Source organism: Pimephales promelas, chromosome 2 (genome assembly GCF_988280905.1).
Source record: "Pimephales promelas chromosome 2, fPimPro1.hap1.1, whole genome shotgun sequence".
In the NCBI taxonomy this organism is placed as follows: Eukaryota; Metazoa; Chordata; class Actinopteri; order Cypriniformes; family Leuciscidae; genus Pimephales; species Pimephales promelas.
Window position 1 is genome coordinate 28,309,860 of NC_142770.1, and position 20,431 is coordinate 28,330,290.

Consider the following 20,431-nt stretch of genomic DNA (forward strand, 5'->3'; position numbering starts at 1 on the left):
TACAGCGCCACCAAGTGGCCAGTCGCCGCATTCCTCTTCACGTGACCACGGGCTGAGCCCGTACACAGGTGTACCGAGTTGGGTGCAATTGTCTCATTCCGTTGGAGAGTTATAGCCGTTTAAGTAAAGCCCGCCTCGCCCACCCCCAACGTTTTGGCGTACCGTCGCCAACGTGGATGGAAATTCCAACTGTTTCCCGATCCCTGTTGGCAGTCGGACTCCAGAGAATCTTTCTGCACCGGTTTGGGTCAGATCGGGCAAAAAACCTAGGACTAGTGTGCAAAAGTAGGTTTTTCAGAAAATCCAAAATACCCGAAAATCTCGCCAGCGCGACCACCCAATCCGAGGCATGCATCTTGTTCGGCTCGAGCCAAGGATTCCGGTGATGTAAGACACTTGGGTCTGCGACCGACGGTCGAGGAGTTACGAGCCATTTCGTACTTTTGATCGCTGCAGCGCCACCTTGGGGCCGATCGGGGCGAGCCTTGGTGAGGTTGTAGTACCGGGCCGGTCCTACCATCCCTCAGAGTTTCAAGTCTCTACCACGGACGCTTTGGTCCGCCCGCTCACTTTTAAGGCGGAATGTTGATGATCCAAAATCCCAGGTTGCACTCCAGAGTGTCGTGCTGTGCACTCTGTTGTGATCCATTTTCGGTGTCAACCAATCTGAGCTGAGCTTGTTTGCCGGCGACCTTAGACCCTCTCGCCGCGGCCCAGGTGGGCGTGGCCTTTGCCGGCTCCCCCGCCTCGGCGTCGCTGCGTCATCGCTTCTCGGCCTTTTGGCTAAGATCAAGTGTAGTATCTGTTCTTATCAGTTTAATATCTGATACGTGCCCTACCCGGGCACCACATATTAAATTGATTTTTGGTCCTGGGAGATGGAATAGGGGCTTGCTCCGTCCACTCCACGCATCGACCCGGTATTGCAGTACTTCTGGGAACGGTGCACCCTCCTAAAGTGTTCAATGAAAGAGTTGTAGTGGTCTTGTGTGGCAGAAGGTGATAATGGAGCTAGTGTGAGTGGGTGTTGTAGGTGATCATGTGCTATACTAGCCTGGGTAGAATTGTGGTGTAAAAACAAGACAAAAATGAACCCCTGTTCCTCTGTCAGTTTAACATCTGATCCATCCACTATTCGGGGACGGCGCATTATGTACATTTATGGCTCATGGAGCCGGATGCGGAGCGTGCAAAAAAAAAAAAAGCCCCTTTTTTGACTGGCAAACCGCTGGTGAGGATTGGGGAGAGGGACAGGGTGCTTCTGACTGAAGGCCTGGGAATTCATACTTACCTGGCAGGGGAGACACCATGATCAGGAAGGTGGTTCACCCAGGGCGAGGCTCGGCCATTGCACTCTGGGTTGTGCTGACCCCTGCGAATTCCCCAAATGTGGGAATCTCGACTGCATAATTTATGGTAGTGGGGGACTGCGTTCGCGCTCTCCCCTGGACAACACTGGTTAAAAGGGCAGATTGTTAAAGCTCCACTTGAGGTTCTTTTTTTTTTTTTTTTTTTTTCTCCACTTCTTCAATATCCAGAGGCAGTCCAGAGAGTTGAACTGCGGCGGTTGCTCGAGAGATACGAAACAGTCTAGGACCGGTCTGTGTGAGGAGGGTTTTCTTTTTTCTCCTCAATTCTTCAAATAGTCTCCAATATTTGACGGACGACTTAGTTCACAGCAGTTGTCCTGGAGGCAAAGTTGTTCGGAATGAGGAGTTCTATCATGTGGTATGAAAACATTGTGCGCGTGTGAAACGTCACGTGATATACAGCCACCCATGTTGTGTTTTTTTCTGTTTACAGCGCCACCAAGTGGCCAGTCGCCGCATTCCTCTTCACGTGACCACGGGCTGAGCCCGTACACAGGTGTACCGAGTTGGGTGCAATTGTCTCATTCCGTTGGAGAGTTATAGCCGTTTAAGTAAAGCCCGCCTCGCCCACCCCCAACGTTTTGGCGTACCGTCGCCAACGTGGATGGAAATTCCAACTGTTTCCCGATCCCTGTTGGCAGTCGGACTCCAGAGAATCTTTCTGCACCGGTTTGGGTCAGATCGGGCAAAAAACCTAGGACTAGTGTGCAAAAGTAGGTTTTTCAGAAAATCCAAAATACCCGAAAATCTCGCCAGCGCGACCACCCAATCCGAGGCATGCATCTTGTTCGGCTCGAGCCAAGGATTCCGGTGATGTAAGACACTTGGGTCTGCGACCGACGGTCGAGGAGTTACGAGCCATTTCGTACTTTTGATCGCTGCAGCGCCACCTTGGGGCCGATCGGGGCGAGCCTTGGTGAGGTTGTAGTACCGGGCCGGTCCTACCATCCCTCAGAGTTTCAAGTCTCTACCACGGACGCTTTGGTCCGCCCGCTCACTTTTAAGGCGGAATGTTGATGATCCAAAATCCCAGGTTGCACTCCAGAGTGTCGTGCTGTGCACTCTGTTGTGATCCATTTTCGGTGTCAACCAATCTGAGCTGAGCTTGTTTGCCGGCGACCTTAGACCCTCTCGCCGCGGCCCAGGTGGGCGTGGCCTTTGCCGGCTCCCCCGCCTCGGCGTCGCTGCGTCATCGCTTCTCGGCCTTTTGGCTAAGATCAAGTGTAGTATCTGTTCTTATCAGTTTAATATCTGATACGTGCCCTACCCGGGCACCACATATTAAATTGATTTTTGGTCCTGGGAGATGGAATAGGGGCTTGCTCCGTCCACTCCACGCATCGACCCGGTATTGCAGTACTTCTGGGAACGGTGCACCCTCCTAAAGTGTTCAATGAAAGAGTTGTAGTGGTCTTGTGTGGCAGAAGGTGATAATGGAGCTAGTGTGAGTGGGTGTTGTAGGTGATCATGTGCTATACTAGCCTGGGTAGAATTGTGGTGTAAAAACAAGACAAAAATGAACCCCTGTTCCTCTGTCAGTTTAACATCTGATCCATCCACTATTCGGGGACGGCGCATTATGTACATTTATGGCTCATGGAGCCGGATGCGGAGCGTGCAAAAAAAAAAAAAGCCCCTTTTTTGACTGGCAAACCGCTGGTGAGGATTGGGGAGAGGGACAGGGTGCTTCTGACTGAAGGCCTGGGAATTCATACTTACCTGGCAGGGGAGACACCATGATCAGGAAGGTGGTTCACCCAGGGCGAGGCTCGGCCATTGCACTCTGGGTTGTGCTGACCCCTGCGAATTCCCCAAATGTGGGAATCTCGACTGCATAATTTATGGTAGTGGGGGACTGCGTTCGCGCTCTCCCCTGGACAACACTGGTTAAAAGGGCAGATTGTTAAAGCTCCACTTGAGGTTCTTTTTTTTTTTTTTTTTCTCCACTTCTTCAATATCCAGAGGCAGTCCAGAGAGTTGAACTGCGGCGGTTGCTCGAGAGATACGAAACAGTCTAGGACCGGTCTGTGTGAGGAGGGTTTTCTTTTTTCTCCTCAATTCTTCAAATAGTCTCCAATATTTGACGGACGACTTAGTTCACAGCAGTTGTCCTGGAGGCAAAGTTGTTCGGAATGAGGAGTTCTATCATGTGGTATGAAAACATTGTGCGCGTGTGAAACGTCACGTGATATACAGCCACCCATGTTGTGTTTTTTTCTGTTTACAGCGCCACCAAGTGGCCAGTCGCCGCATTCCTCTTCACGTGACCACGGGCTGAGCCCGTACACAGGTGTACCGAGTTGGGTGCAATTGTCTCATTCCGTTGGAGAGTTATAGCCGTTTAAGTAAAGCCCGCCTCGCCCACCCCCAACGTTTTGGCGTACCGTCGCCAACGTGGATGGAAATTCCAACTGTTTCCCGATCCCTGTTGGCAGTCGGACTCCAGAGAATCTTTCTGCACCGGTTTGGGTCAGATCGGGCAAAAAACCTAGGACTAGTGTGCAAAAGTAGGTTTTTCAGAAAATCCAAAATACCCGAAAATCTCGCCAGCGCGACCACCCAATCCGAGGCATGCATCTTGTTCGGCTCGAGCCAAGGATTCCGGTGATGTAAGACACTTGGGTCTGCGACCGACGGTCGAGGAGTTACGAGCCATTTCGTACTTTTGATCGCTGCAGCGCCACCTTGGGGCCGATCGGGGCGAGCCTTGGTGAGGTTGTAGTACCGGGCCGGTCCTACCATCCCTCAGAGTTTCAAGTCTCTACCACGGACGCTTTGGTCCGCCCGCTCACTTTTAAGGCGGAATGTTGATGATCCAAAATCCCAGGTTGCACTCCAGAGTGTCGTGCTGTGCACTCTGTTGTGATCCATTTTCGGTGTCAACCAATCTGAGCTGAGCTTGTTTGCCGGCGACCTTAGACCCTCTCGCCGCGGCCCAGGTGGGCGTGGCCTTTGCCGGCTCCCCCGCCTCGGCGTCGCTGCGTCATCGCTTCTCGGCCTTTTGGCTAAGATCAAGTGTAGTATCTGTTCTTATCAGTTTAATATCTGATACGTGCCCTACCCGGGCACCACATATTAAATTGATTTTTGGTCCTGGGAGATGGAATAGGGGCTTGCTCCGTCCACTCCACGCATCGACCCGGTATTGCAGTACTTCTGGGAACGGTGCACCCTCCTAAAGTGTTCAATGAAAGAGTTGTAGTGGTCTTGTGTGGCAGAAGGTGATAATGGAGCTAGTGTGAGTGGGTGTTGTAGGTGATCATGTGCTATACTAGCCTGGGTAGAATTGTGGTGTAAAAACAAGACAAAAATGAACCCCTGTTCCTCTGTCAGTTTAACATCTGATCCATCCACTATTCGGGGACGGCGCATTATGTACATTTATGGCTCATGGAGCCGGATGCGGAGCGTGCAAAAAAAAAAAAAGCCCCTTTTTTGACTGGCAAACCGCTGGTGAGGATTGGGGAGAGGGACAGGGTGCTTCTGACTGAAGGCCTGGGAATTCATACTTACCTGGCAGGGGAGACACCATGATCAGGAAGGTGGTTCACCCAGGGCGAGGCTCGGCCATTGCACTCTGGGTTGTGCTGACCCCTGCGAATTCCCCAAATGTGGGAATCTCGACTGCATAATTTATGGTAGTGGGGGACTGCGTTCGCGCTCTCCCCTGGACAACACTGGTTAAAAGGGCAGATTGTTAAAGCTCCACTTGAGGTTCTTTTTTTTTTTTTTTTTTTTCTCCACTTCTTCAATATCCAGAGGCAGTCCAGAGAGTTGAACTGCGGCGGTTGCTCGAGAGATACGAAACAGTCTAGGACCGGTCTGTGTGAGGAGGGTTTTCTTTTTTCTCCTCAATTCTTCAAATAGTCTCCAATATTTGACGGACGACTTAGTTCACAGCAGTTGTCCTGGAGGCAAAGTTGTTCGGAATGAGGAGTTCTATCATGTGGTATGAAAACATTGTGCGCGTGTGAAACGTCACGTGATATACAGCCACCCATGTTGTGTTTTTTTCTGTTTACAGCGCCACCAAGTGGCCAGTCGCCGCATTCCTCTTCACGTGACCACGGGCTGAGCCCGTACACAGGTGTACCGAGTTGGGTGCAATTGTCTCATTCCGTTGGAGAGTTATAGCCGTTTAAGTAAAGCCCGCCTCGCCCACCCCCAACGTTTTGGCGTACCGTCGCCAACGTGGATGGAAATTCCAACTGTTTCCCGATCCCTGTTGGCAGTCGGACTCCAGAGAATCTTTCTGCACCGGTTTGGGTCAGATCGGGCAAAAAACCTAGGACTAGTGTGCAAAAGTAGGTTTTTCAGAAAATCCAAAATACCCGAAAATCTCGCCAGCGCGACCACCCAATCCGAGGCATGCATCTTGTTCGGCTCGAGCCAAGGATTCCGGTGATGTAAGACACTTGGGTCTGCGACCGACGGTCGAGGAGTTACGAGCCATTTCGTACTTTTGATCGCTGCAGCGCCACCTTGGGGCCGATCGGGGCGAGCCTTGGTGAGGTTGTAGTACCGGGCCGGTCCTACCATCCCTCAGAGTTTCAAGTCTCTACCACGGACGCTTTGGTCCGCCCGCTCACTTTTAAGGCGGAATGTTGATGATCCAAAATCCCAGGTTGCACTCCAGAGTGTCGTGCTGTGCACTCTGTTGTGATCCATTTTCGGTGTCAACCAATCTGAGCTGAGCTTGTTTGCCGGCGACCTTAGACCCTCTCGCCGCGGCCCAGGTGGGCGTGGCCTTTGCCGGCTCCCCCGCCTCGGCGTCGCTGCGTCATCGCTTCTCGGCCTTTTGGCTAAGATCAAGTGTAGTATCTGTTCTTATCAGTTTAATATCTGATACGTGCCCTACCCGGGCACCACATATTAAATTGATTTTTGGTCCTGGGAGATGGAATAGGGGCTTGCTCCGTCCACTCCACGCATCGACCCGGTATTGCAGTACTTCTGGGAACGGTGCACCCTCCTAAAGTGTTCAATGAAAGAGTTGTAGTGGTCTTGTGTGGCAGAAGGTGATAATGGAGCTAGTGTGAGTGGGTGTTGTAGGTGATCATGTGCTATACTAGCCTGGGTAGAATTGTGGTGTAAAAACAAGACAAAAATGAACCCCTGTTCCTCTGTCAGTTTAACATCTGATCCATCCACTATTCGGGGACGGCGCATTATGTACATTTATGGCTCATGGAGCCGGATGCGGAGCGTGCAAAAAAAAAAAAAGCCCCTTTTTTGACTGGCAAACCGCTGGTGAGGATTGGGGAGAGGGACAGGGTGCTTCTGACTGAAGGCCTGGGAATTCATACTTACCTGGCAGGGGAGACACCATGATCAGGAAGGTGGTTCACCCAGGGCGAGGCTCGGCCATTGCACTCTGGGTTGTGCTGACCCCTGCGAATTCCCCAAATGTGGGAATCTCGACTGCATAATTTATGGTAGTGGGGGACTGCGTTCGCGCTCTCCCCTGGACAACACTGGTTAAAAGGGCAGATTGTTAAAGCTCCACTTGAGGTTCTTTTTTTTTTTTTTTTTTTTTCTCCACTTCTTCAATATCCAGAGGCAGTCCAGAGAGTTGAACTGCGGCGGTTGCTCGAGAGATACGAAACAGTCTAGGACCGGTCTGTGTGAGGAGGGTTTTCTTTTTTCTCCTCAATTCTTCAAATAGTCTCCAATATTTGACGGACGACTTAGTTCACAGCAGTTGTCCTGGAGGCAAAGTTGTTCGGAATGAGGAGTTCTATCATGTGGTATGAAAACATTGTGCGCGTGTGAAACGTCACGTGATATACAGCCACCCATGTTGTGTTTTTTTCTGTTTACAGCGCCACCAAGTGGCCAGTCGCCGCATTCCTCTTCACGTGACCACGGGCTGAGCCCGTACACAGGTGTACCGAGTTGGGTGCAATTGTCTCATTCCGTTGGAGAGTTATAGCCGTTTAAGTAAAGCCCGCCTCGCCCACCCCCAACGTTTTGGCGTACCGTCGCCAACGTGGATGGAAATTCCAACTGTTTCCCGATCCCTGTTGGCAGTCGGACTCCAGAGAATCTTTCTGCACCGGTTTGGGTCAGATCGGGCAAAAAACCTAGGACTAGTGTGCAAAAGTAGGTTTTTCAGAAAATCCAAAATATCCGAAAATCTCGCCAGCGCGACCACCCAATCCGAGGCATGCATCTTGTTCGGCTCGAGCCAAGGATTCCGGTGATGTAAGACACTTGGGTCTGCGACCGACGGTCGAGGAGTTACGAGCCATTTCGTACTTTTGATCGCTGCAGCGCCACCTTGGGGCCGATCGGGGCGAGCCTTGGTGAGGTTGTAGTACCGGGCCGGTCCTACCATCCCTCAGAGTTTCAAGTCTCTACCACGGACGCTTTGGTCCGCCCGCTCACTTTTAAGGCGGAATGTTGATGATCCAAAATCCCAGGTTGCACTCCAGAGTGTCGTGCTGTGCACTCTGTTGTGATCCATTTTCGGTGTCAACCAATCTGAGCTGAGCTTGTTTGCCGGCGACCTTAGACCCTCTCGCCGCGGCCCAGGTGGGCGTGGCCTTTGCCGGCTCCCCCGCCTCGGCGTCGCTGCGTCATCGCTTCTCGGCCTTTTGGCTAAGATCAAGTGTAGTATCTGTTCTTATCAGTTTAATATCTGATACGTGCCCTACCCGGGCACCACATATTAAATTGATTTTTGGTCCTGGGAGATGGAATAGGGGCTTGCTCCGTCCACTCCACGCATCGACCCGGTATTGCAGTACTTCTGGGAACGGTGCACCCTCCTAAAGTGTTCAATGAAAGAGTTGTAGTGGTCTTGTGTGGCAGAAGGTGATAATGGAGCTAGTGTGAGTGGGTGTTGTAGGTGATCATGTGCTATACTAGCCTGGGTAGAATTGTGGTGTAAAAACAAGACAAAAATGAACCCCTGTTCCTCTGTCAGTTTAACATCTGATCCATCCACTATTCGGGGACGGCGCATTATGTACATTTATGGCTCATGGAGCCGGATGCGGAGCGTGCAAAAAAAAAAAAAGCCCCTTTTTTGACTGGCAAACCGCTGGTGAGGATTGGGGAGAGGGACAGGGTGCTTCTGACTGAAGGCCTGGGAATTCATACTTACCTGGCAGGGGAGACACCATGATCAGGAAGGTGGTTCACCCAGGGCGAGGCTCGGCCATTGCACTCTGGGTTGTGCTGACCCCTGCGAATTCCCCAAATGTGGGAATCTCGACTGCATAATTTATGGTAGTGGGGGACTGCGTTCGCGCTCTCCCCTGGACAACACTGGTTAAAAGGGCAGATTGTTAAAGCTCCACTTGAGGTTCTTTTTTTTTTTTTTTTTTTTTCTCCACTTCTTCAATATCCAGAGGCAGTCCAGAGAGTTGAACTGCGGCGGTTGCTCGAGAGATACGAAACAGTCTAGGACCGGTCTGTGTGAGGAGGGTTTTCTTTTTTCTCCTCAATTCTTCAAATAGTCTCCAATATTTGACGGACGACTTAGTTCACAGCAGTTGTCCTGGAGGCAAAGTTGTTCGGAATGAGGAGTTCTATCATGTGGTATGAAAACATTGTGCGCGTGTGAAACGTCACGTGATATACAGCCACCCATGTTGTGTTTTTTTCTGTTTACAGCGCCACCAAGTGGCCAGTCGCCGCATTCCTCTTCACGTGACCACGGGCTGAGCCCGTACACAGGTGTACCGAGTTGGGTGCAATTGTCTCATTCCGTTGGAGAGTTATAGCCGTTTAAGTAAAGCCCGCCTCGCCCACCCCCAACGTTTTGGCGTACCGTCGCCAACGTGGATGGAAATTCCAACTGTTTCCCGATCCCTGTTGGCAGTCGGACTCCAGAGAATCTTTCTGCACCGGTTTGGGTCAGATCGGGCAAAAAACCTAGGACTAGTGTGCAAAAGTAGGTTTTTCAGAAAATCCAAAATATCCGAAAATCTCGCCAGCGCGACCACCCAATCCGAGGCATGCATCTTGTTCGGCTCGAGCCAAGGATTCCGGTGATGTAAGACACTTGGGTCTGCGACCGACGGTCGAGGAGTTACGAGCCATTTCGTACTTTTGATCGCTGCAGCGCCACCTTGGGGCCGATCGGGGCGAGCCTTGGTGAGGTTGTAGTACCGGGCCGGTCCTACCATCCCTCAGAGTTTCAAGTCTCTACCACGGACGCTTTGGTCCGCCCGCTCACTTTTAAGGCGGAATGTTGATGATCCAAAATCCCAGGTTGCACTCCAGAGTGTCGTGCTGTGCACTCTGTTGTGATCCATTTTCGGTGTCAACCAATCTGAGCTGAGCTTGTTTGCCGGCGACCTTAGACCCTCTCGCCGCGGCCCAGGTGGGCGTGGCCTTTGCCGGCTCCCCCGCCTCGGCGTCGCTGCGTCATCGCTTCTCGGCCTTTTGGCTAAGATCAAGTGTAGTATCTGTTCTTATCAGTTTAATATCTGATACGTGCCCTACCCGGGCACCACATATTAAATTGATTTTTGGTCCTGGGAGATGGAATAGGGGCTTGCTCCGTCCACTCCACGCATCGACCCGGTATTGCAGTACTTCTGGGAACGGTGCACCCTCCTAAAGTGTTCAATGAAAGAGTTGTAGTGGTCTTGTGTGGCAGAAGGTGATAATGGAGCTAGTGTGAGTGGGTGTTGTAGGTGATCATGTGCTATACTAGCCTGGGTAGAATTGTGGTGTAAAAACAAGACAAAAATGAACCCCTGTTCCTCTGTCAGTTTAACATCTGATCCATCCACTATTCGGGGACGGCGCATTATGTACATTTATGGCTCATGGAGCCGGATGCGGAGCGTGCAAAAAAAAAAAAAGCCCCTTTTTTGACTGGCAAACCGCTGGTGAGGATTGGGGAGAGGGACAGGGTGCTTCTGACTGAAGGCCTGGGAATTCATACTTACCTGGCAGGGGAGACACCATGATCAGGAAGGTGGTTCACCCAGGGCGAGGCTCGGCCATTGCACTCTGGGTTGTGCTGACCCCTGCGAATTCCCCAAATGTGGGAATCTCGACTGCATAATTTATGGTAGTGGGGGACTGCGTTCGCGCTCTCCCCTGGACAACACTGGTTAAAAGGGCAGATTGTTAAAGCTCCACTTGAGGTTCTTTTTTTTTTTTTTTTTTCTCCACTTCTTCAATATCCAGAGGCAGTCCAGAGAGTTGAACTGCGGCGGTTGCTCGAGAGATACGAAACAGTCTAGGACCGGTCTGTGTGAGGAGGGTTTTCTTTTTTCTCCTCAATTCTTCAAATAGTCTCCAATATTTGACGGACGACTTAGTTCACAGCAGTTGTCCTGGAGGCAAAGTTGTTCGGAATGAGGAGTTCTATCATGTGGTATGAAAACATTGTGCGCGTGTGAAACGTCACGTGATATACAGCCACCCATGTTGTGTTTTTTTCTGTTTACAGCGCCACCAAGTGGCCAGTCGCCGCATTCCTCTTCACGTGACCACGGGCTGAGCCCGTACACAGGTGTACCGAGTTGGGTGCAATTGTCTCATTCCGTTGGAGAGTTATAGCCGTTTAAGTAAAGCCCGCCTCGCCCACCCCCAACGTTTTGGCGTACCGTCGCCAACGTGGATGGAAATTCCAACTGTTTCCCGATCCCTGTTGGCAGTCGGACTCCAGAGAATCTTTCTGCACCGGTTTGGGTCAGATCGGGCAAAAAACCTAGGACTAGTGTGCAAAAGTAGGTTTTTCAGAAAATCCAAAATACCCGAAAATCTCGCCAGCGCGACCACCCAATCCGAGGCATGCATCTTGTTCGGCTCGAGCCAAGGATTCCGGTGATGTAAGACACTTGGGTCTGCGACCGACGGTCGAGGAGTTACGAGCCATTTCGTACTTTTGATCGCTGCAGCGCCACCTTGGGGCCGATCGGGGCGAGCCTTGGTGAGGTTGTAGTACCGGGCCGGTCCTACCATCCCTCAGAGTTTCAAGTCTCTACCACGGACGCTTTGGTCCGCCCGCTCACTTTTAAGGCGGAATGTTGATGATCCAAAATCCCAGGTTGCACTCCAGAGTGTCGTGCTGTGCACTCTGTTGTGATCCATTTTCGGTGTCAACCAATCTGAGCTGAGCTTGTTTGCCGGCGACCTTAGACCCTCTCGCCGCGGCCCAGGTGGGCGTGGCCTTTGCCGGCTCCCCCGCCTCGGCGTCGCTGCGTCATCGCTTCTCGGCCTTTTGGCTAAGATCAAGTGCAAGTGGCTTGACCGCAGTTCTTGGTTGCTAAAGGTCTGTGAAGGAGTGGGGAAGTGATGGCGGAAGGAATTTTTGAGAGAAGAGTAAAGAACACGTCAAGACTTTACTGGGAAGGATCCAGAGAAGAAGAGATGCCGGAAAGGGAAGAATTCATCCAAAAAGTTATCATCAATTTGTTGAAGATTGACCCTCCAGAGATTCTCGGAATCCAAAGAAATGGCAAAGATAAGTATTTTGATGTCACGATGAAAGACAGCATTTTGTTTCAGAGACTTTTGGAAAAGTTCAGAGAAAATGAAGGTCAGCGTCCTCTGGATAAGTTTAGAATACAGTCCTTGGGGAGAAATAATTTCCGGATTTTGACAATCAACATGTTTGACATGAATATGGAAGATGAAGAGGTGGAATCTTTTCTTCGAAACCATGTTAAAATAATATCGACAGTAAGGTACAGAAGGGACAGATTCGGGGTATGGAACGGACAAAGGCAGTATCAAGTGTTGCTCAACGAGGACCCTGCTGGTTTCCAGGGTTACCATCATCCTCCGGCCAATTTTAAAATTGCGGGTGTAAGGGGGTACATAGTGTACTCCGGTCAGCCTCAATTTTGTAGAAGATGTCAGGAATTTGGACACTTGGAATACCAATGCGTTATAAGATGTCTGAACTGTAAAGAATTGGGGCATGCTGCCTCAGAGTGTCTGAAACCGAAAGTGTGCAAGGAGTGTGGGGCTACTGATCATCTTTTCAGGACATGTCCAAAACGGAAAAGAACGTATGCCAGTGCAGCAAGAGGAGAAGATGGAGAAGACCTTAGGCCAATTGAAGTTGTTATTAAGGAAGTACAGGCATACCATGGAGCTCTTACTGGCCAGAATGAAGAAGTATACCAGATGGGTTCACCTACGGATACAGAGATAATGGAGGGAGTGAGAGGAGTCACAGCAGGATGCCCTGTTTTAGCTTCTGTCCCAGCCGAGCTAACAAATCCAGCTTTTGAGGAATCGGAGAAAATGGAAGAGGAGGGGGGTGAGTTACAGGGTACAGTGAGTCCAGACACCCTACATCTCACAACTAATATTTCCTGGGGTGACAGAATGGAGGATGAGGAAGAGCAAGGAGCTGAAGGATCCTGGAAGTTAGCTTCTAAGACAAGTAAAAGGAAATTGGAAGGAAACGAGGAAGAAAATAAGATTGAGGTATCAAATTCATTTAGTGTGCTGGATCAGCGGACGGATGATGAGGAGTCTTTGAGCTTACCTGAGTTTGCGGATGGATCGTCGATGGCTGGGTCCCTGATAGTGCCTCCTGTGGTAACATCAGAGGAAGAGGTGGAGGTTTCGGAGCTGGGGTCGATGTCTGGTAGTTTCCTATCGAGGGAAGACGTGGAGTTTTTTATAGGGACCACTGGATTCATAGAAGGCACAGACAAGGAGAAAAGAAATGGAAAGAAGAAGAAAACGTTACCTGATGATCTTTATGAATGATGGACTTGAAGTTTGTATCTCTCAATGTGAGAGGTTTGAGGGATGCTGGAAAGAGGGGTGCTCTGTTTTGTTCTCTGTTATCTATGGACTTCGAGGTGGCATTCCTACAAGAGTGTCACCTGAAAGGAGAAGAAGATACAATAACTTTTTCTAAAGAATGGACTTCCGGGGTGTCATATTGGAGTATTGGGAATGTACATTCAGATGGACTGGGGATAGTGTTTAAGAAAAATGGATTCATGATAGAGAATTATGTATCTCTTGTGCCGGGGAGATTACAATGTCTGGATGCACGATGGGGTGAGTATAAATATCGCTTTATTAATGTATATGCACCCTGTAATAGAAGTAAAAGACTGGAATTTTTCAAAAACTTACCAAATTTATGGGATACCAATAGATGTGTAATAATGGGGGGTGATTTCAATATAACGTTGGACAGTTTGGAAAAAAATGGGGAAATTGACTTCTCAGGGATTTACTTAAAAGAGGAATTAGGAGAGCATTTCTTACAGGATGCATATAGGAAATGTTATAAAGATGATCCAGGGTTTACATGGGGTAATACGAGGGGCAATAGAAGTAGATTAGATTATTTTTTTATAACACAGGGGATAGAAATAAAAGAGTTGAGGATTGTACCATGTTGGTGTTCGGATCATGGAATGTTGTTAGTCACAATAGTTAATAATGAGGTAAGCATGGGTAAGGGCTATTGGAAGATGAATATTAGTTTGTTGGAGGATGATATATTTAAAAAGGAATTTAAAGATTTTTACAAATTATGGCAAGAGTTTAAAGTGGGGTATGTATCGCTTTTAGAATGGTGGGAGGTGATGAAAAAAGAAATTGCGGGGTTTTGCATAAGATATACAGAAAAGAAAAGAAGACAGGAAAGGAGGGAGGTTTGGAAGGACAATAATAGATTGCAAAAAATAATGGCAAATCAAAATGTTGGGTTAGAGGTGAGAGAGGAGGAAATTGCGGACATAAAGGGGAAAATTAAAATGTACTATACTAAAAAGGCAAAGGAGTTTGCGTTTTTAGCAAAGGTAGAGGAAAGGGAAAAAGATGAGAAAGTAACTAAATATTTTTTTCAAACAATAAAACAGAAACAGAGAGGGGAAATAATTGATGGGTTTATGTCAGAAAAAGGAGAAGTTAAAGGTAAAGAAAACATGTTTAAATATGTCTGTGGCTTTTATAAGGAACTGTTTTCTAAAAGAGAGGTAGATGGGAGGAAGGAAGGGGAGTTATTGGGAGGTATAAAGAGAGTCCTACTTAAGAAACATAGAGAAAAAATAGGGGGTGAGATCAAGGAAGAGGAAATTAAAGCAGCCCTTACCTCAATGAAAGGGAATAAAACTCCAGGGGGGGATGGGTTGCCGAAAGAGTTTTATGGGTGCTTTTGGGACATCATAAAAAAAGATTTGGTGATGGTATATAGAGAGGTGTATAAGACAGGCAAGTTAACTGAGTCTATGAGTTCGGGGGTAATACACCTAATCCACAAGAAAGGTGAAAAAAAAGATATAAAAAATTGGAGACCAATAACCGTTTTAACAACTGATTATAAAATTTTAAGTAAGTGTTTAACAAATAGGTTACTGGAGGTGATGTCGGTATTAGTGAATCCAGATCAAACTTGTGGGGTTAAGGGAAGGGCTGGTTCTTTTAATTTATTGCTCATAAGAGATATCATTAGCTGGGTTGAAGAGAGAGATCTGCCTTTGTGCATACTGAGTCTAGATCAGGAGAAAGCCTTCGACAGGGTTAACCATGAATTCTTATTTAAGGTATTAGGGGAAATGAATGTTGGGGAAGAGTTTATCTCATGGGTAAGGGTCCTATATAATGAAGTACATAGTAGGGTGAAGATAAATGGGGTTTTGAGTGAACCGATTGAACAAAGGGGAGGTGTTAGGCAGGGATGTCCATTGTCTCCTCTGTTGTATGTCTTGTTTATAGAGCCTTTGGCAGAAAGAATAAGGAACGAGCAATACATTGAAGGAGTGCACATACCGGGAGGGTTGGGTGAACGGGTAAAAGTATCTCAGTATGCAGACGATACAACTGTATTTATGTCTACAGATAGAGGGTTGGATAAAGTGGTGCAAATATTGGAAATGTATTGTGCAGCTACTGGCTCGGCCATAAACTATGCCAAATCATCATTAATGTATTGTGGAAAATGGAAAGGAAGGAAAGAGGTGAGGCACGGTTTTTCGTTGTGTCCTACGGGAATCAAAATTTTGGGGGTTAAATTTTATCATAAAGATTCGGCTAAACTAAATTGGGAGGAAAAAATTGAGAGGGTAAAAAAGAAATTGAACATTTGGAGGAGCAGAAAGCTTAGTATTACGGGGAAGGGGTTAGTAGTTAAGGTAGATCTGTTGTCTAGTTTGATTTACTTAGCCCTAATCTTTCCAATTCCTGCGAAAAGTAAATTAATTTTGACTAGGTTGGTCTTTTCATTTATATGGGGTGGGAAATATGAACCTGTTAAAAGGGAACAGATGTACCTAGAGGTTGAAGAAGGAGGTAGAGCGGTGGTGTGTATTCCTTTAAAGTTAGAGGTACTTTACATTTGTTTTTTATGTAAGATACTTATAAATAATGTGGAGCATAAAGCTATGTATTTTGTAAAATTGTGGGCAGCTCTGCCATTAAGGAGAATTGTTCCCTTGGACAACAGAGGACCAAAGGCTGAGAGTAGACCTTGGCAATATGAAAAGTTAATTTTGTTTTTAAGAGCCCATCCTGGTTGTGTAAAGGAGGAGTTACTAAAAAATCATAAACAATTATATCAAGATTTAAAAGAGAAAATGGTAGTAACACAACAAGCAGAAATGAGAAAGAAAAAAGTTAAGTGGAAATGTATTCAACATGAAAATTTAAGTAATGAGAGGAAGGATTTGAATTGGCTCGTAGCTTTGAATAGATTGCCGGTGAGGGAAAGATTGTATAATCAAGGATCTACAGGCACAAGAGGTTGTCCAAGAGGTTGTCCAGGGGACGAGACTCTACATCATGTTTTTTGTGAATGTTATTTAGCTCATTGCTTTTGGAAAAGAATACAACAACTGTTAAGGTTAGTAAGAATTGATATTGTTTTGAACCCTGACTTAATTGTAGGAGGAAAAGGGTTGGGACAGTCAAAAAAGGAAAGGATAATCTGGTGCATAATAAGTATTGGTAAAGAGATATTGTGGGAGGAACGGAATGCTCAAGTAAAAAAGAAAAGAGAAGGTAGAACATCAAAGCAATTGTGGTATGAATTGAAATACAAAGTGTTAATGGAAGCTAAAATATGGAAAATAAGAATGGAAAAAGATGAATATTTGCTTTTGTGGGGTGAATTGGAAAAACATTGTACTGTAAATAAATAAATAATAAAAAAAAAAAAAAAAAAAAAAAAAAAAAATCTGTTCTTATCAGTTTAATATCTGATACGTGCCCTACCCGGGCACCACATATTAAATTGATTTTTGGTCCTGGGAGATGGAATAGGGGCTTGCTCCGTCCACTCCACGCATCGACCCGGTATTGCAGTACTTCTGGGAACGGTGCACCCTCCTAAAGTGTTCAATGAAAGAGTTGTAGTGGTCTTGTGTGGCAGAAGGTGATAATGGAGCTAGTGTGAGTAGGTGTTGTAGGTGATCATGTGCTATACTAGCCTGGGTAGAATTGTGGTGTAAAAACAAGACAAAAATGAACCCCTGTTCCTCTGTCAGTTTAACATCTGATCCATCCACTATTCGGGGACGGCGCATTATGTACATTTATGGCTCATGGAGCCGGATGCGGAGCGTGCAAAAAAAAAAAAAGCCCCTTTTTTGACTGGCAAACCGCTGGTGAGGATTGGGGAGAGGGACAGGGTGCTTCTGACTGAAGGCCTGGGAATTCATACTTACCTGGCAGGGGAGACACCATGATCAGGAAGGTGGTTCACCCAGGGCGAGGCTCGGCCATTGCACTCTGGGTTGTGCTGACCCCTGCGAATTCCCCAAATGTGGGAATCTCGACTGCATAATTTATGGTAGTGGGGGACTGCGTTCGCGCTCTCCCCTGGACAACACTGGTTAAAAGGGCAGATTGTTAAAGCTCCACTTGAGGTTCTTTTTTTTTTTTTTTTTTTTTTCTCCACTTCTTCAATATCCAGAGGCAGTCCAGAGAGTTGAACTGCGGCGGTTGCTCGAGAGATACGAAACAGTCTAGGACCGGTCTGTGTGAGGAGGGTTTTCTTTTTTCTCCTCAATTCTTCAAATAGTCTCCAATATTTGACGGACGACTTAGTTCACAGCAGTTGTCCTGGAGGCAAAGTTGTTCGGAATGAGGAGTTCTATCATGTGGTATGAAAACATTGTGCGCGTGTGAAACGTCACGTGATATACAGCCACCCATGTTGTGTTTTTTTCTGTTTACAGCGCCACCAAGTGGCCAGTCGCCGCATTCCTCTTCACGTGACCACGGGCTGAGCCCGTACACAGGTGTACCGAGTTGGGTGCAATTGTCTCATTCCGTTGGAGAGTTATAGCCGTTTAAGTAAAGCCCGCCTCGCCCACCCCCAACGTTTTGGCGTACCGTCGCCAACGTGGATGGAAATTCCAACTGTTTCCCGATCCCTGTTGGCAGTCGGACTCCAGAGAATCTTTCTGCACCGGTTTGGGTCAGATCGGGCAAAAAACCTAGGACTAGTGTGCAAAAGTAGGTTTTTCAGAAAATCCAAAATACCCGAAAATCTCGCCAGCGCGACCACCCAATCCGAGGCATGCATCTTGTTCGGCTCGAGCCAAGGATTCCGGTGATGTAAGACACTTGGGTCTGCGACCGACGGTCGAGGAGTTACGAGCCATTTCGTACTTTTGATCGCTGCAGCGCCACCTTGGGGCCGATCGGGGCGAGCCTTGGTGAGGTTGTAGTACCGGGCCGGTCCTACCATCCCTCAGAGTTTCAAGTCTCTACCACGGACGCTTTGGTCCGCCCGCTCACTTTTAAGGCGGAATGTTGATGATCCAAAATCCCAGGTTGCACTCCAGAGTGTCGTGCTGTGCACTCTGTTGTGATCCATTTTCGGTGTCAACCAATCTGAGCTGAGCTTGTTTGCCGGCGACCTTAGACCCTCTCGCCGCGGCCCAGGTGGGCGTGGCCTTTGCCGGCTCCCCCGCCTCGGCGTCGCTGCGTCATCGCTTCTCGGCCTTTTGGCTAAGATCAAGTGTAGTATCTGTTCTTATCAGTTTAATATCTGATACGTGCCCTACCCGGGCACCACATATTAAATTGATTTTTGGTCCTGGGAGATGGAATAGGGGCTTGCTCCGTCCACTCCACGCATCGACCCGGTATTGCAGTACTTCTGGGAACGGTGCACCCTCCTAAAGTGTTCAATGAAAGAGTTGTAGTGGTCTTGTGTGGCAGAAGGTGATAATGGAGCTAGTGTGAGTGGGTGTTGTAGGTGATCATGTGCTATACTAGCCTGGGTAGAATTGTGGTGTAAAAACAAGACAAAAATGAACCCCTGTTCCTCTGTCAGTTTAACATCTGATCCATCCACTATTCGGGGACGGCGCATTATGTACATTTATGGCTCATGGAGCCGGATGCGGAGCGTGCAAAAAAAAAAAAAGCCCCTTTTTTGACTGGCAAACCGCTGGTGAGGATTGGGGAGAGGGACAGGGTGCTTCTGACTGAAGGCCTGGGAATTCATACTTACCTGGCAGGGGAGACACCATGATCAGGAAGGTGGTTCACCCAGGGCGAGGCTCGGCCATTGCACTCTGGGTTGTGCTGACCCCTGCGAATTCCCCAAATGTGGGAATCTCGACTGCATAATTTATGGTAGTGGGGGACTGCGTTCGCGCTCTCCCCTGGACAACACTGGTTAAAAGGGCAGATTGTTAAAGCTCCACTTGAGGTTCTTTTTTTTTTTTTTTTTTTTCTCTCCACTTCTTCAATATCCAGAGGCAGTCCAGAGAGTTGAACTGCGGCGGTTGCTCGAGAGATACGAAACAGTCTAGGACCGGTCTGTGTGAGGAGGGTTTTCTTTTTTCTCCTCAATTCTTCAAATAGTCTCCAATATTTGACGGACGACTTAGTTCACAGCAGTTGTCCTGGAGGCAAAGTTGTTCGGAATGAGGAGTTCTATCATGTGGTATGAAAACATTGTGCGCGTGTGAAACGTCACGTGATATACAGCCACCCATGTTGTGTTTTTTTCTGTTTACAGCGCCACCAAGTGGCCAGTCGCCGCATTCCTCTTCACGTGACCACGGGCTGAGCCCGTACACAGGTGTACCGAGTTGGGTGCAATTGTCTCATTCCGTTGGAGAGTTATAGCCGTTTAAGTAAAGCCCGCCTCGCCCACCCCCAACGTTTTGGCGTACCGTCGCCAACGTGGATGGAAATTCCAACTGTTTCCCGATCCCTGTTGGCAGTCGGACTCCAGAGAATCTTTCTGCACCGGTTTGGGTCAGATCGGGCAAAAAACCTAGGACTAGTGTGCAAAAGTAGGTTTTTCAGAAAATCCAAAATACCCGAAAATCTCGCCAGCGCGACCACCCAATCCGAGGCATGCATCTTGTTCGGCTCGAGCCAAGGATTCCGGTGATGTAAGACACTTGGGTCTGCGACCGACGGTCGAGGAGTTACGAGCCATTTCGTACTTTTGATCGCTGCAGCGCCACCTTGGGGCCGATCGGGGCGAGCCTTGGTGAGGTTGTAGTACCGGGCCGGTCCTACCATCCCTCAGAGTTTCAAGTCTCTACCACGGACGCTTTGGTCCGCCCGCTCACTTTTAAGGCGGAATGTTGATGATCCAAAATCCCAGGTTGCACTCCAGAGTGTCGTGCTGTGCACTCTGTTGTGATCCATTTTCGGTGTCAACCAATCTGAGCTGAGCTTGTTTGCCGGCGACCTTAGACCCTCTCGCCGCGGCCCAGGTGGGCGTGGCCTTTGCCGGCTCCCCCGCCTCGGCGTCGCTGCGTCATCGCTTCTCGGCCTTTTGGCTAAGATCAAGTGTAGTATCTGTTCTTATCAGTTTAATATCTGATACGTGCCCTACCCGGGCACCACATATTAAATTGATTTTTGGTCCTGGGAGATGGAATAGGGGCTTGCTCCGTCCACTCCACGCATCGACCCGGTATTGCAGTACTTCTGGGAACGGTGCACCCTCCTAAAGTGTTCAATGAAAGAGTTGTAGTGGTCTTGTGTGGCAGAAGGTGATAATGGAGCTAGTGTGAGTGGGTGTTGTAGGTGATCATGTGCTATACTAGCCTGGGTAGAATTGTGGTGTAAAAACAAGACAAAAATGAACCCCTGTTCCTCTGTCAGTTTAACATCTGATCCATCCACTATTCGGGGACGGC

General features: G+C 48.3%; 16 non-coding genes and 1 pseudogene across 16 annotated transcripts; all 17 read left to right on the plus strand.

Moving 5' to 3' along the window:
- Positions 1-763: 763 nt before the first annotated feature.
- Positions 764-954, plus strand: LOC148996456 (U2 spliceosomal RNA). Its single transcript, XR_016148476.1, has one exon. It is a non-coding gene; the product is annotated as a U2 spliceosomal RNA (small nuclear RNA).
- A 329-nt stretch (positions 955-1,283) lies between these two features.
- On the plus strand, positions 1,284-1,448 carry LOC148996457 (U1 spliceosomal RNA). The gene has a single exon (XR_016150323.1). It is a non-coding gene; the product is annotated as a U1 spliceosomal RNA (small nuclear RNA).
- Positions 1,449-2,561: 1,113 nt separating this feature from the next.
- LOC148996458 (U2 spliceosomal RNA) lies at positions 2,562-2,752 on the plus strand. The gene has a single exon (XR_016148478.1). It is a non-coding gene; the product is annotated as a U2 spliceosomal RNA (small nuclear RNA).
- Positions 2,753-3,081: 329 nt separating this feature from the next.
- On the plus strand, positions 3,082-3,246 carry LOC148996459 (U1 spliceosomal RNA). Its single transcript, XR_016150324.1, has one exon. It is a non-coding gene; the product is annotated as a U1 spliceosomal RNA (small nuclear RNA).
- A 1,109-nt stretch (positions 3,247-4,355) lies between these two features.
- On the plus strand, positions 4,356-4,546 carry LOC148996460 (U2 spliceosomal RNA). Its single transcript, XR_016148483.1, has one exon. It is a non-coding gene; the product is annotated as a U2 spliceosomal RNA (small nuclear RNA).
- Positions 4,547-4,875: 329 nt separating this feature from the next.
- Positions 4,876-5,040, plus strand: LOC148996461 (U1 spliceosomal RNA). Its single transcript, XR_016150325.1, has one exon. It is a non-coding gene; the product is annotated as a U1 spliceosomal RNA (small nuclear RNA).
- Positions 5,041-6,152: 1,112 nt separating this feature from the next.
- Positions 6,153-6,343, plus strand: LOC148996462 (U2 spliceosomal RNA). The gene has a single exon (XR_016148485.1). It is a non-coding gene; the product is annotated as a U2 spliceosomal RNA (small nuclear RNA).
- A 329-nt stretch (positions 6,344-6,672) lies between these two features.
- On the plus strand, positions 6,673-6,837 carry LOC148996463 (U1 spliceosomal RNA). Its single transcript, XR_016150326.1, has one exon. It is a non-coding gene; the product is annotated as a U1 spliceosomal RNA (small nuclear RNA).
- A 1,113-nt stretch (positions 6,838-7,950) lies between these two features.
- On the plus strand, positions 7,951-8,141 carry LOC148996464 (U2 spliceosomal RNA). Its single transcript, XR_016148487.1, has one exon. It is a non-coding gene; the product is annotated as a U2 spliceosomal RNA (small nuclear RNA).
- Positions 8,142-8,470: 329 nt separating this feature from the next.
- LOC148996465 (U1 spliceosomal RNA) lies at positions 8,471-8,635 on the plus strand. Its single transcript, XR_016150327.1, has one exon. It is a non-coding gene; the product is annotated as a U1 spliceosomal RNA (small nuclear RNA).
- Positions 8,636-9,748: 1,113 nt separating this feature from the next.
- On the plus strand, positions 9,749-9,939 carry LOC148996466 (U2 spliceosomal RNA). Its single transcript, XR_016148489.1, has one exon. It is a non-coding gene; the product is annotated as a U2 spliceosomal RNA (small nuclear RNA).
- A 329-nt stretch (positions 9,940-10,268) lies between these two features.
- On the plus strand, positions 10,269-10,433 carry LOC148996467 (U1 spliceosomal RNA). Its single transcript, XR_016150328.1, has one exon. It is a non-coding gene; the product is annotated as a U1 spliceosomal RNA (small nuclear RNA).
- A 5,971-nt stretch (positions 10,434-16,404) lies between these two features.
- On the plus strand, positions 16,405-16,641 carry LOC148996468 (U2 spliceosomal RNA; annotated as a pseudogene).
- Positions 16,642-16,970: 329 nt separating this feature from the next.
- LOC148996469 (U1 spliceosomal RNA) lies at positions 16,971-17,135 on the plus strand. Its single transcript, XR_016150329.1, has one exon. It is a non-coding gene; the product is annotated as a U1 spliceosomal RNA (small nuclear RNA).
- A 1,114-nt stretch (positions 17,136-18,249) lies between these two features.
- LOC148996470 (U2 spliceosomal RNA) lies at positions 18,250-18,440 on the plus strand. The gene has a single exon (XR_016148492.1). It is a non-coding gene; the product is annotated as a U2 spliceosomal RNA (small nuclear RNA).
- A 329-nt stretch (positions 18,441-18,769) lies between these two features.
- On the plus strand, positions 18,770-18,934 carry LOC148996471 (U1 spliceosomal RNA). The gene has a single exon (XR_016150330.1). It is a non-coding gene; the product is annotated as a U1 spliceosomal RNA (small nuclear RNA).
- A 1,114-nt stretch (positions 18,935-20,048) lies between these two features.
- On the plus strand, positions 20,049-20,239 carry LOC148996472 (U2 spliceosomal RNA). The gene has a single exon (XR_016148493.1). It is a non-coding gene; the product is annotated as a U2 spliceosomal RNA (small nuclear RNA).
- Positions 20,240-20,431: the final 192 nt, after the last annotated feature.